The following is a 13026-nucleotide window of genomic DNA, read 5'->3' as shown; positions in this document are numbered from 1 at the left end:
AGCAGACAAGCAGAATCAGCCTGAAAGTAGAAACCACCATCCAGAGCAAGAGCCAGCAGTTATTAGGATTTCACTAAGAATGAAGTTGGCAGGGACTGAGAGGCATATTGCTAAAAACATCTTGGCAGGTAGCAGGAGAAAAGGCAAAAACCTGCTTGACTCAGCTCTCTTTGGTCATATTAAGGTAGCAGAAGGCACTGCAGCAGGCATTTGCTGAAATCGCCTTCTGTGGGTCTTCCTTTGATATGTATTAAATCCCTATCAGTGGATTCTGCACTGAATCCTGCTCAGTCCTGGAAAAAATGATGAAGGAGAAAGAGCCATTCTTCCCATCAGGGAAATTTTTGTCTTAAAGCAAATACGTACAGGCTAAGAGTGTGACAACTAGTAGGTGCAGCACGCTGAACATATCTTAATCCGTCAACAAGGCCCCTCATCCCTCAGCAGAGCAAGCAGCATCTCACAGTTTACTAGTCAGTGAACTTCCTAAGGAAGCATTCAGCTCCTGCATTCAGGTCATTGGTAATGATGTTGAGCAGAAGCAATGCTAGAACTGAGCCCTGGGGAACACTGCTAGTGACTGGCCACCAGCCAGATGTATGCCCATACAAGCCCATGTTACCTGCCATCCAAATAATTACAGGGAGTCACTGTCTTGCTTTAATAAAATTTTATCAGTGTAATAGAGTGAAATCCTTATAGAAAATTGCATTTGATAAACAAGTTCTTGGGCAAAGGTTGGTCAAAAAAATTAGGTTTGATCAGTCTCGATTTTTCAGTCTAGAACCAAAACCAGTGTTGTGTGTCAATGACTTTATGTAAGTCGGGGATTGTTGTATGTTTCCTTTTGCAGCTATGAGAAGCAGCATAATTAAGTCCATCTACCTATTTATTTTGGTAATTATCTGTACTATGTTTATAACATTTTCATCATAGCTGTTGTGACACCACAGATGGCAAAACTCTGCATTTTGGCTGTGGAATCAGACTGAGAGAACCTCAGGGCTTTAACTGATGTTTTTAAAATCCCTTGTGAAGTACTGCAGACACCTATTACCTCATACACCCAATCATCACACATGGACAATTTTATATTGCAAAAAACACGTAACGTGGCTGTAGTATATCAATCCCATTTTTCTCAAAGCTCAAAAATTTTGAACAGTCTGCCTCAAAAAGTCCTTTTTCACCTGTAATAGTTTCAAGTCTTAGCTATAATACTCTGAGCTCAAACTGAAATGAAACAGTAACCCTGTGAAAAGACAGGCTGCAATTCTCTGCCTGTCATTAGTACCTCAACACTTCATTGTAATGTCCAGAGTCTTCAAACGTAAGAAAAATGAACAGTGTCACAAAAAAGCAGGAGGAGAAAATAATAATATTATTTTTTTTTTAATCCTGTGTCTTTTGTTGAATAATGGACATGCAGTTAATTGATAAGGGAATTAATTTGAATGGGTAGGAAAGGCAGAAGTTCAAAGTACCATATTGCTCTAGTTGAAAGCCTGGTGTCCAAGAGCCATTGTCCCTTGTAAAGGTAGAGACTGATGGTTCCTAGCACAGACCATGAGATGCCATGGGAAAATTGAAAGTTATCATGCAACTAGCTGCAAATTCCCATCTGTAGGTCAGGACTGAGGCACAATGTGTGTGAGAGTGCAAGAGACATTTAAATTGGTATTGCATCTCATTTGTAGATAAAATCTTCACTTTCCAGTGACATTTCTCCTGCTGAAAGCCATTCTGTACTCTGAGAGTTCATGATTTTCAAATGTAAATGTCTGAGGCTGCTGAAAGGCAGTGGTACACTAAGTTACACTGTATGACAGGCAGACAAGCCATTCTAAGAAAAGCCACTGATCTGAGAGGTGAGGAGAGAATAAATGGAAGAGAAACAAAGCAATAAAGTGAACACACTTATGAGCATTGTTTTTAAAATGTAAAGCTGAAATAATATTTCATAATATTTTATTGCACACACTAAAATATGCGTTTACGACATGGAATTTAAGAAATAGAGGCAAGTCATACATAAGGGCTCTGCTTATTTTATAGGAGAAAGAAGATCAGGTAAAGAACATAGAACCACAGGTAAAGAATGTCAGGTAATAAGTGATGGCAAACTGAGGAGTAAAAAGTTTCATAATCATCCTGCAGTGGAAAATGAACATTCGAGACCACAGGGGCTACTGAATGTGTTGGGACTGCTCAAAGCCATGTTATGCTGTTTTTTTGAATTCATGAGTGACTGAAAACACAACTGGGTATCAGATAATCCTATGTTCTCATGGGAGGCCTAATGTGTTATTTCATTAAGACACTCAGCCATTTTTAACTGCTTGAAAGATTTTCTGGTTTTCCATGTCTATCTGATAAAACATGTTTTTTCTCCTTATTGCCCTTGCTCATTCTCTAAGACCAACATTAATGTTACTCTTGTTTTAAATCTTATAGTACTGGAAACACCTGAAATAATCAGAGTGAGAAACATGAGAACACTAAGAATCAGGGGAAAAATCTAACTTCTCTCCATGACAATTTACGGGAAAAGAAATTCATTGGGTGAAGTTAAACTATATTTCTCTGAAAATCACAAGGCTTATTGCAGCAAGATAAAAGTTGTTCCAAAGAATGCTCACTGTTACCAGAGTGCAATATGTAACTGTCATATCACAGATCACTGCAGATCTCCTGCATCTGGCCACTTCCAAGCCCCATGCCGGGGCAAGGTATAGGTAGCTACCATACTCCTGAGAGCAGAAAGCTGTGTGGGTGTGCAGGACTTGTAGGACTTTGGTAGTTTTGCTTGTCTCTTGGAATAATAAAAATCTTTTATTTTTATATATTTTTGTTTATATATTATATAGTATATATTTTTATATATTTTATTTATATATTTATTTATATGTATATTACATAGAATTTTAATAATATTATGTTGTTATTTTTATGTTTTGTGTTTAAAGGGCTTTGTGCCATTTCCTACTGTATTTCAAAATCAATTTTCTCCTTTGCTTGCCCAAGTTCCAGCTCTAACACTGGAAATGCTACAAAAAAGACTAAGGGAAAGGCATCATGGTTGTTGTTCCCTACTTGGGTCTTATAACCTAGATCTTAATACTTCTTTTATTTTTTTTATTAATTTTATTTTTTTCACCAGTGCCTCTGGAAATAAACTGACTACAAGGGGAAAAATCCCCTGAATCTCAATCTATTTACAGACACAGCTGGGCAAGACAAGCAAATGTAATGCTGATGGTCAGAAAATTACAGCACATATTCATGATCACAGAACACGTTTCAGAAAGTGAAGAGCTTTCCACCACTAGAAACTACCAGAATATTTCTGTAATTTTTGAATTTGAATTTGAATTTTTGGCAAGAGGGAGACTAACTCTTGTAAGTTATTTATGAACTCAAACTTAGTAGAATGCCTGTGGCAGCTAACTGTGGCAGCTAACTGAGAAGGTATTGCAAGCTTCTAAACAACTGATTTCACTAAATGCAATTCAGAGTTGATATCAGATTCATGCAATCATGTTTTCTTTGTCTAACAATTCTTCTTAATAAATCTCAGGGACCATTTTTAAATTTGTTATTTGCTGGTGCTCCCTTCTTTTCTTTTTCTTTCCCAGTATTTATTATGGTGCTATGCAAATTCTGCTCAGGGAGTATGAGCTGGGCCTAGCAAATCCAACCAGTGAGGAATTCCTTCTGTCTAGTGAAAGCTACTTGAAGACAGAATCTAACCTCTAAAACCACTAGTTCCAAAAATGTCCTAATATAAAACGCAACCTTTAAGTATGTGGTTGGGCTCATTGGGTAAGTAATTTTTGTGTTACTTACATTTATTTGCTTGCTCTGACACATGGATTGCATACCAACTCTGTCTCCAAATTATTTTTGCAAAAGTAGAGCTGCATATCTTGACCACTATTATGAATTAAACTCTTGTAAGACCTATATAGTAATGCCTTCTTAGTAGATAACAAAATAGAAAGAAGTGTCAGAGATTTACTATAAATGGAAATTGTTACTTCAAAGATTATTCTACAAATGTGAAGTACTAAGAGGACTCGAGCTGTTCTTTTCTGCAAAATATTAGAAATAATTACTTTCCCTACCCATACAGTTGATATTTTTTTTGTTAGCTGATGAAGAGTCCTTATTGTGGTTGATATATTATCCCTTAAAAGTTCTTTAACCTACATCCCAGCGATAATTAAACTGGTTGCTTTGAACAACGCCACGTAAAATAAAGTTTATAGTTGAAGAATCTGAACACACTTTGGCTGTCAGACTGTCAGCATGCATTAATACCTGGTTTGAACCTGAACGAGCAGGTGAGTCCTTTTACCATAATAAATAAACAAATGATATAGTTTTGGTGGGTGTAAGACAGTTTTTCCTTGAAGCAAGATAGCATTTGTCGGTGTCATGCTAAAAGAAAGTAGAGTGGTTATTTTGTTCCTAGAAACCTTTGATCTCTTGCTTCACTGATCATGCCAGGTAGCTTGAACTCCTGAGACATGTGGGAGCTCTGCAGGGAAAGTCTCCATAGCTATGCTGCAAAGCAAGGTTTATATTTTCTGTAATTGCATGATTCTTCCTGCTCTTCTTGCCCATTACCGTCACAGAGCGTGAAAGGACAATAGCCTACCAGATTCCTACAACATGTCTCCTGTGAGGAAGCAGCCATCCCCCGATTGCCAGTCTGGGATTCCTGGGACAGAAATCTTTCAGCAGCATTTGAGCTGACACGGTGCAATGCACATGGCAGATTTTACCCAGTTTTGTAATCCCTGTATTGTTTAAATGGCTTACAATAATGTTAGCTCCTGTACTAGTACTGCTGTTTCTCTGTGGGAACATTTAGGGAATACTGTAAATCCTTCAGTAATTTTATGGGCAAGGCTATATAATACACTTATTTTGGGCTTCAGCTCACAGTATCATATGATTCTATCAGAATCCAGATATGGTAAGCTCCTTGCCTTTACAAATAGCATTAAAGGAAGAAGAAACTCTTTAAAATATGAAATTGATGCAATGTGATATGCCTGGGAGTGTGAAATGTGCCCTAAAGAGTGTGAACTCCAGAATACATTTTCATTTGGTATTTATCCCTGAAGCCAGGATCCCAGCAAAGCTAGTGACAGCCAGGCATGCAAAAACAATGAAAATTCAGGATCAGATAACTGTGGCAAGTCCTGCCAACTCACTAAGTCAATGTGCCCAGCAAATTAATGAATCTATTACAGGTTCTACTGCTGCTCTTGCCTCCTCTCTTAAATTAAAAAGTTCCTGTTTTCCATTGCTTCTTCCACTGAGCATGTAGGACTATGACAGAAGGCTACTGAGTATGGAGCAATGGAAGGCTTGTTGGCCATACCTATGGGCTCTGAATCCTCTTTTTCTAGCCACCCTGGGCTGCAAATGCTGTCTAATAAGGAGATGTAAAAACTCAAGCTAATGCTGCGTAGTGTTGAAAGTTCATGAGTGTTGCGCAGCCTGATAAACTACTATTTTTCTGTGTAAGGACCCCTGGAAGTACACATGGGGATAAGGGAAAGAGCTGAATCTGTCAGGAAGCTGTGATTAACAATTATGTAGTTAGAGCCAGAAGCAGAAAATAGCTGTAACTCTGCAGAAAAAATAGAATTAATAAAGCCTATTGATTCCTTTGAGCCATCATGTTATCAGCCTGCTTTACTCTCAGTTTATAGAATTGGCTCATTTCCATCTTTTAAACTCATTTATGAGCTGTAACTGGAGCCATCATCTGGCCTTTTGATATTTGTTACTATTTTCATCTGTTATCATTTAAGTGGTTTTGCCATTAATGAAGGCTTTTAGATTTCTTTCCTCTTTGGGCAAAGCTGTTTTAATTGCTTGGCTGCTAATGAGCTAACAGTAGTTGGTTTGAACATTTGTGATCTGACAGTGTATTCTCAAGGGACTAAAAATATGCCCATTACTGATTTACTAGAAGTAACCATGACATTTAACTGACTGTGGTCTTTATCTCATGCTGCACTTAATGTGACCTTTGGTATCCAATTGGCCAGCAGAATAAAGAAAAACTTAACGGGGAGTGAAAAGAAAATAAAATTGAAAAAAGTAGGCATGATAAAGCATCTCGACTTACAACTATGAACAGAATTAAACATGTATGTTTGTTCATTTCTATTTATTTTTACTTCTTTCTCATTAACCCTATTTTTATGGCTACTATTTCTGAAGAAAAGAAGCTGGAAGAGGAGAAAGGAAATAAATTGACAAACAGTAAATGTAAAAAGAAGAGAAACAGCAACACAGGCCTTACCCTGATTCTCTGCTGCAGCTCCGATTGGAGCTGTTGAAGCTGCTCACCTCCTCCTCCCCCTCAATGTTACGGCCTCTCCAAGATCCGTGGGCATAACCAGGCATGCAGATTTGCGCTGTGTTAGCTGAGGTACTTGGCTTTACTGAATCATTCAGTGTGTTGCCCTGCCAACAGCTGAGGTCAGAAATACTGCAGGGGCAGTAGCATCCCTCCGAGGATGGATGGTAGCTGCTGAAAGCAATCCCAGTAGCCCAGCTCAGGTGCCAGGAGAGCACTTCTGACCAGCTAATTTTGTGTAAATCCAATGACACTAGGTTTTTTACTACTGTAACTCAGAGGAGAATGTGACTCATAAAAACTGTAAAAAATGGAGAAACATTGCATCAGTTTGGAAGAACAGGAAAAGAAGAACACCCTGAAGGAGTTCAAGGAAAAAAAAAAAAAAAGTTTTAAACTAAAAGAGGGTAGGTTTAGATTCAATATTTGGAAAAAAATCTTTACAATGAGGGTAGTGAGGCACTGAAACAGAGAAGTTGTGGATGTCCCATCCCTGGAGGTGTTCAAGGCCAAGTTGGATGGGGTTTGAGCAACTTATTCTGGTGGGAGATGTCCCTGCCCATGGCAGGGGGGCTGAAACTAGATGCTCTTTAAGGTCCCTTCCAACCCAAACCATTCCATTTTGTGAAAAGTTAGAAGAAAAACATGAAATGAGGGAGAAACCGGCTGTTGTTCTGCACAAACCATCTGTACCTGTTTATCAGTGGAGCAACAAAGATCTACAGCAATACATATTTTAAAGGACACTTAGAAGACGAAGTGAATGCAAAATGCAGCTGTTTGGTTATGCATGAAGACCTGTTCCGGAGGAGTTTTTGACAGTGATTTATGCTGCACAGTCTGCTAGTGAGTCGAGTCTCCAGATGTTATTCAGTTTTAGGGTTTGGGGTTTATGTTTGTTTGCTTTTTGTTGTTGTTTTGTTTTGTTTTGTTGACATTTAAAGCTCTAAGAAACACCTTACTCCTTTTGCCAGACCAATGCTTCCTTCCTAAACTATAGCTCCATTCAGCTGGAGCTGTTCCTCCTTGTTCTATCACTATTTGCCCTTGTGAAAAGTAGTTCTCCGTCTTGTTTTCTGAGCCCCCTTTATGTACTGAAAGGCTGTAATAATGTCTTTCTGAAGACTTCTCTTCTCCAGGCTGAACATCCCCAGTTCTCTCAGCCTTCCTTCGCAGGAGGAATGCTCTTCATAGGTGCTTCAGCCCTGTGATCATCTTCATGGCTCTTGTCTAGACCTGCTCTAAAGGTCCATGTGTTTGTTGTTCTGGGGTCCCCAGACCTGGATGCAGCACTCCAAGCAGGGCCTCACGAGGTCAGAGCAGAGGGGCACAATCCCCTCCCTCCACCTGCTGCCCACCCCTCTGTTGATGCAGCCCAGGACGCAGTTGGCCTTCAGGGCTGCAAGCACACACTGCTGGCTCGTGTCGAGCTTTTCATCCACCAGAACCCCCAGGTTCTTCTCTGCAGGAAGTAAAAATACTTGATTTTTAAAAGCCAATTGTTTTAGTCCTACTCAAAAGAAAAGTCTGTGGTTTCATCATGATCAAAATAGAAAATAACAATGATTGTTAGGTCAAACTGAACTACTTTGAAATCCAGTATTATTATTTCATTAGATTTTCACATACTTTCACACCATTTTAAATATTAAATAATAACTTGATTTTGAAATATAACCTTAATTTAAAATGGAAAAATGGTACTTCTCTTTATGAAATATTACATTAAAACAATCTGTTTCACACATTAAGGGATTTTTCTATATTTGAGGCTGAAAATTACTGATTAAATTCACGTATGAATTTGCAAGGAGTTCCAGTTGATTTCAAATTGCATTACCAGCAAATGATTTATTCGCATGGAAAGCTTTAGTTACTTTTATGTTTAAATCTCTCCATTTGCAGCTTTAAACAAAATTGTATATGCTATGGTATCATGTATCCCATTACTTGACTGCGTATGAAAGTAGAATATTGTAATTAATGCACAGAGAATGAATCAAATACGCAGATAAGTCTTCTGAGGGTAATTCACACTTCTTCCTCTCTAAACTATATAAAATCAGATTTTCAAACTGTTTTTTTCTCACTTACGTACTGACATATCCATCACGCTGTTTCCATACTATTAGGCTGATGTAAACTAGAATCTAACCTGGTAATTTGCAGTAATCCTCTTTTAGATATCAATCTTCTTAAAAGCAGAATTGTGTTGTGTGAGACCTTGTTTGTGGTTGTTATATCTATAAGGGCTGGAGTGTTATTTCTGAATATGCCTCTTATCACATTCATCTTTGGATAACTTCTACTTATAACCTGTTAGTAAGATTATGACTGTTAGAAATGGCTCAGTCTTCAAATTAGGATTAAATAAAAAATAGGATTTATTAAAAGAATAGAGGTAAGCAAACAGCGCTGGGTGCACTGGGAGTCTCCGCTCCACCAGGACGCACACCAGCCACATCAAGTAGCTGATTTTTATACTCCTAGACTAATACATATTCATTACTACTTCTAAAAAAAACAGGTTATTATAATTAGCTTCCGGGGTCCAGTCCCTCCTACTGGAGCATGCGCATCAGTCTCCGGTGGTCCCTCTGGGGGTCTCTAGGGGTCTTTCATGCTGAAGGCTCGTAGTCTTCCCCTCCAAATTTTTTTCTTGTCCTTCCCCTTTGTACTCCTTGGCACCGTGTCAAGTTTATACAGCATCCCCTGCAGGTCTTGTCTCCTAGCCGTCCTTCAGCTTCTTTTTCTTCTTCTTAATCTCTTGGCCACCTGGCCAGATATCAGAGGCTTGCATAGTATCCCATAACAGTCACTAGTTGTTATCAGTTGTTCTGAAACCCTCAGACATCAAAGTCTTCATACAAACACAAATAGCTTTCTTATTGACACTTCATCAGCAATTAAAACATTCCTCACTAGCCATTCACAGGGACAGTCACACCTATAGCAGTGTTAAATTAATCTTGAAGAAACAAAAAAAAAAAGGCTGTAACTGTTAGAAATAGAAGTTCGGAATAACAAAAGCAAACAGGTTCATAAATTTGAGGAGTATTTTCTGAAGACTTGATAAATTGACTAGAATGAGGGGGAGACTGGGACACACTGCATCTGTGGTTCAAGAATTAAATTGCCAGTGCAGGACCCAGAGGCAGACAGGACTGTTCTTTATTGACATGAATTGTTAAAACATTCCTAACATGACCAAAACATCAGGGAGGATAGGGGGGTGCACAGAGTGTATATCTGATGTGAAATCATGATCAGCTATGTATGAATCACTCTTTCAAAAGACAAATGCAAATACTTAGTGATCTAACCACATGCCTCAAGGAAATTTACATGGCAGTGATGTACTCTTAAGAATTTAATAATGCCTATGCAATGTTAATGTGCTACTTAGCAAACCTAAGAAAAATCATTCATCAGTCAGAGAGAATTTCTCCTAGCTTCATTTTTTTCCTGTTACCTTCCTCTATACTTCAAAATGAATAATCATCCAACTTTTACTTTATAAAACTGCTTTGTTGTTGTTGTTGTTGGCAGGGGAACTCTTATTTAACACACAATTTTAGAGATAGATTGAACAGTACAAATATGAACTGGGCTGCATTTCACCAAGAGCAATAAGACTAGGTAAAGAGGGACAAAAAGCTAAGAGTGCCAAAATGTGCAGGCCGAGAGAAAGGCAATTTCAGCATGGCAAAAATGAAAAACATTTAGTAAGAACTCACTACTAAGTGTACTTACTGGCAGGTTTAAAAAATGCTGCCAACCATAACAAGGAGAAAAACCAGCTTATGGCTTTACAATAATGTGTAGACTTGGAATTTTTCTAAGAAATGATCTTGTATTAGAGCTTTGTACAGTTACGCAAATGACCTAATAGGTTATGAAAGCTAAAATATTACAACATACTATTATGTTTTAACATAGCAACTGCTCTGGGAAAGGCCAAGTAGTAAGAAATCATGCTAGCCAGATTCTGTATTCCTGTAGTCTGAAAACATTATGTAGGAGGGTATAAGAAAGAATAATTTATAGAATTTTGTTAGAATTATTAGATTTTTTTTTCCTATAGAAAAGGATCTCAAAGTTGTAATGGCTTTCTAACAGTAATTTATTGTAAAAGAAGTACAGCATAAAGCTAGTAAAAACTTTAAAATGATACCAGTGTCATCAGAAACTATTTCTCTAATTAGGTTATTTATTTCATTATCTTACTGTGTGAAGCACATGGAGGTATCCAGTGTCCTAGCAAGCAGAATATCATCTTAATGAAAGATAAGAGATTAAACAAGCAAACAAACAAATAAACATCGCTATCCTGAGACCAATATAAAGCACATTACATACTCTTGTAATTAGTGCTTTTTCTTCAGTGCTTTGGTAACTGCAGGAGACAGGCAGAATGCGTATTTCTGTAAGCACAGCATTGCTGGAAAGTAGTTTAAGACCTATTTAACCTGTTAGATGAGACAGAGTGACCCATAACAGAACAGTGGGGTTGTGTGCACCGTCTTTCTCTTTGATTATGTTCCTAATTGGACGGTTCTGATTTCATAATTGGTGAAAAAGCAAAGTGCAGCGATGGGGAAGGCCTGAGCACACATTTTTCTTTCTATAGATCATTTTCTAACCAAGTAAGTGAGTGTTGACTTCCTTGAGACATGTTAAGTGAGAAGGAAGGTGATTCTGTGGCTCCCTCTGCTGCAGCATGCTAGGTGGTGTTGCTGGTCCCTGCCACGTTCTCTGGCTTGGCTGTGAGAAAAAAACTGTCCTTTTAAACAAAAACAAACCAACCCCAGATATTACTCCAATAAATCTGTCTCAGTAAGGAACAGCTTCACGACTTGCTGAAGTCATGAAGATGTACTTTATTTCAGGTAGCAGAGCTGGCAGAAAGGCAAAGCATTTCACCCAAAGAGGTTCAGATGCAGTTGGAGACTTACAGCTCCTTTTAATGCATGGAGGTGCTGGTGAGGCTGTGAGATGTGGGGTGTTCCCTCAAAAGGGCTCCAGATGCTGTCCAGCTGCAGATACACTCTCACCTTTCTTTAGGTTCTTTTTCCTCCTGCTCCCATTGATTTCTTGACTTCTTTTTCAACCACTTTTTTTTTTTTTTTTTTTCCTCTCCCATGCCCCTTATCCTTACCGTTATTCTCTCCTTTTGTCTTTTTCTCCCCTCATTGTTTTGGGTTAATTTTTCTTTTTCTATCTTGTTTGTTTCACTACTTAGGCAAACTTCTTTGTTCTGACAGCCCCAAAAGAAGCTGTTTCAGCTTCTCAATGCTGCAGTTATTACAGTGCACCCACACTATGAAAAAAAAAAAAAAAAAAAAGAGGAGTAAAAAAGGAGTTAACCACCATCCAGAGAAGCATGGGAGGAAATACGCTGTGCACCAAGGAACAGATCTATGTTTCTACATGCAACCAGTTTCAGTGTGGTTCGACAACAGTGTGACCTGTCATCCCTGGGCTACACCAAGCTGGTCTGCTTTTCAATTAATCAAGTAGAAACAAATTACTGACGACTCAGGACTACATTCAGAACTGAAGGAGAAATTGCTTGAATGGCAATTAGCAGTTATTATAGGCAGACTTCTTTGAGATCAATGTCAACACATCAATTTTGTAGACATATGGATTCACTGTTGTGCTTGTGCAGGGGGTCACTTCACCTCTGGTCTGCCAGCAGCAGAGCTAACAGAGTGTGCTGTGTAAAGTGCTGCTCGTATCTTTGCAAAGTCAGTGAATGCCTGCGATATGAGTTAATGTCTAACTTTGCAGTGAAATTAGTTGTCACTGAAACTTTTGCTTGATCTCCTCCGTCTGAGGCAGATGAGGAAGGCAGTGTCCAGCTGATAGATCACTGTTGTCACCCACTGTGTCGTCTTCAGCTATTGTGTCATCTTCAATCACTCCAGCAAGATCCAATAAAGATGTAAAGCTATCGCCTTCACCTCTCCCCACCTACTGATAGATGCTTTCTCTTCCTCAGTGGACAGTTAATGAAAATGGACAATCCTTCACAAACTACTGGAAAGATGATCACTTCTGGAAAGACAGTTCCATGTTTTTGTTTGTTTGTTCTGTAAAATTCACAATACATGATACCTTCCATGAAACCCATTTCCAAATCTCCAGCATTACATGAAAATTTAAGCTTTTATTAGAAAGGAAGGAATGTGCTTAGCTTTTATCTTTCCAGGGAAGCATTTGAAAATTAGGCCACCTGGAGCTTCAAAAATTACCAGGCAAATTTAAAAGTTCATTACATTTGAAAAACTTGTTATTTTTTTTTAATGTCTGAGGATGCCAATATAGCACAAGTCCTATCCTGCTGTCAGCTTACAGATTTCTTAAATTAGATGCTAAAGGAGTTCAGCAGTCCTCACCAAAGGAAAAGAAAAAAAAATAAAAAGGCACAAAAAACTTGGGGCCATCTGTTTCCATGAAATTCTTCTAAAATTATGAATCTCTGTGGCAAGTGCTGCCCAGCTGTAATTGGCTGAGAGGTGAGTAAGCTAACACTTGAGGGAAGAGAAAAAAGACAGTGAATATAAACTTTACCCAGAAAATGAACAGAATATAATTAAAATATTTAACCATTTTTCCAATAAAAAAGTGTTTCAAACTAA

The 13026-nt window shown here is 38.3% G+C and overlaps 2 long non-coding RNA genes across 4 annotated transcripts in view; one reads left to right on the top strand and one right to left on the bottom strand.

Annotated features, from left to right (window-relative positions):
* Positions 1–6454, bottom strand: part of LOC119716387 (uncharacterized) — a 22039-nt gene extending 15585 nt beyond the window's left edge. The window contains exon 1 of the long non-coding RNA XR_005264312.2: positions 6326–6454. This is a non-coding gene — a long non-coding RNA (uncharacterized lncRNA). The remainder of the gene's footprint in view (positions 1–6325) is intronic.
* Positions 1–13026, top strand: part of LOC106014735 (uncharacterized) — a 72000-nt gene extending 58974 nt beyond the window's left edge. For all 3 annotated transcript variants that reach the window (XR_011808049.1, XR_011808048.1, XR_005264311.2), the window contains exon 11: positions 2056–13026. This is a non-coding gene — a long non-coding RNA (uncharacterized lncRNA). The remainder of the gene's footprint in view (positions 1–2055) is intronic.

The sequence above is a fragment of the Anas platyrhynchos genome, chromosome 3, assembly GCF_047663525.1.
Source record: "Anas platyrhynchos isolate ZD024472 breed Pekin duck chromosome 3, IASCAAS_PekinDuck_T2T, whole genome shotgun sequence".
In the NCBI taxonomy this organism is placed as follows: domain Eukaryota; kingdom Metazoa; phylum Chordata; class Aves; order Anseriformes; family Anatidae; genus Anas; species Anas platyrhynchos.
Note: the sequence above shows the minus strand (reverse complement) of the source record. Positions and strands in the feature narration are given on the sequence as shown.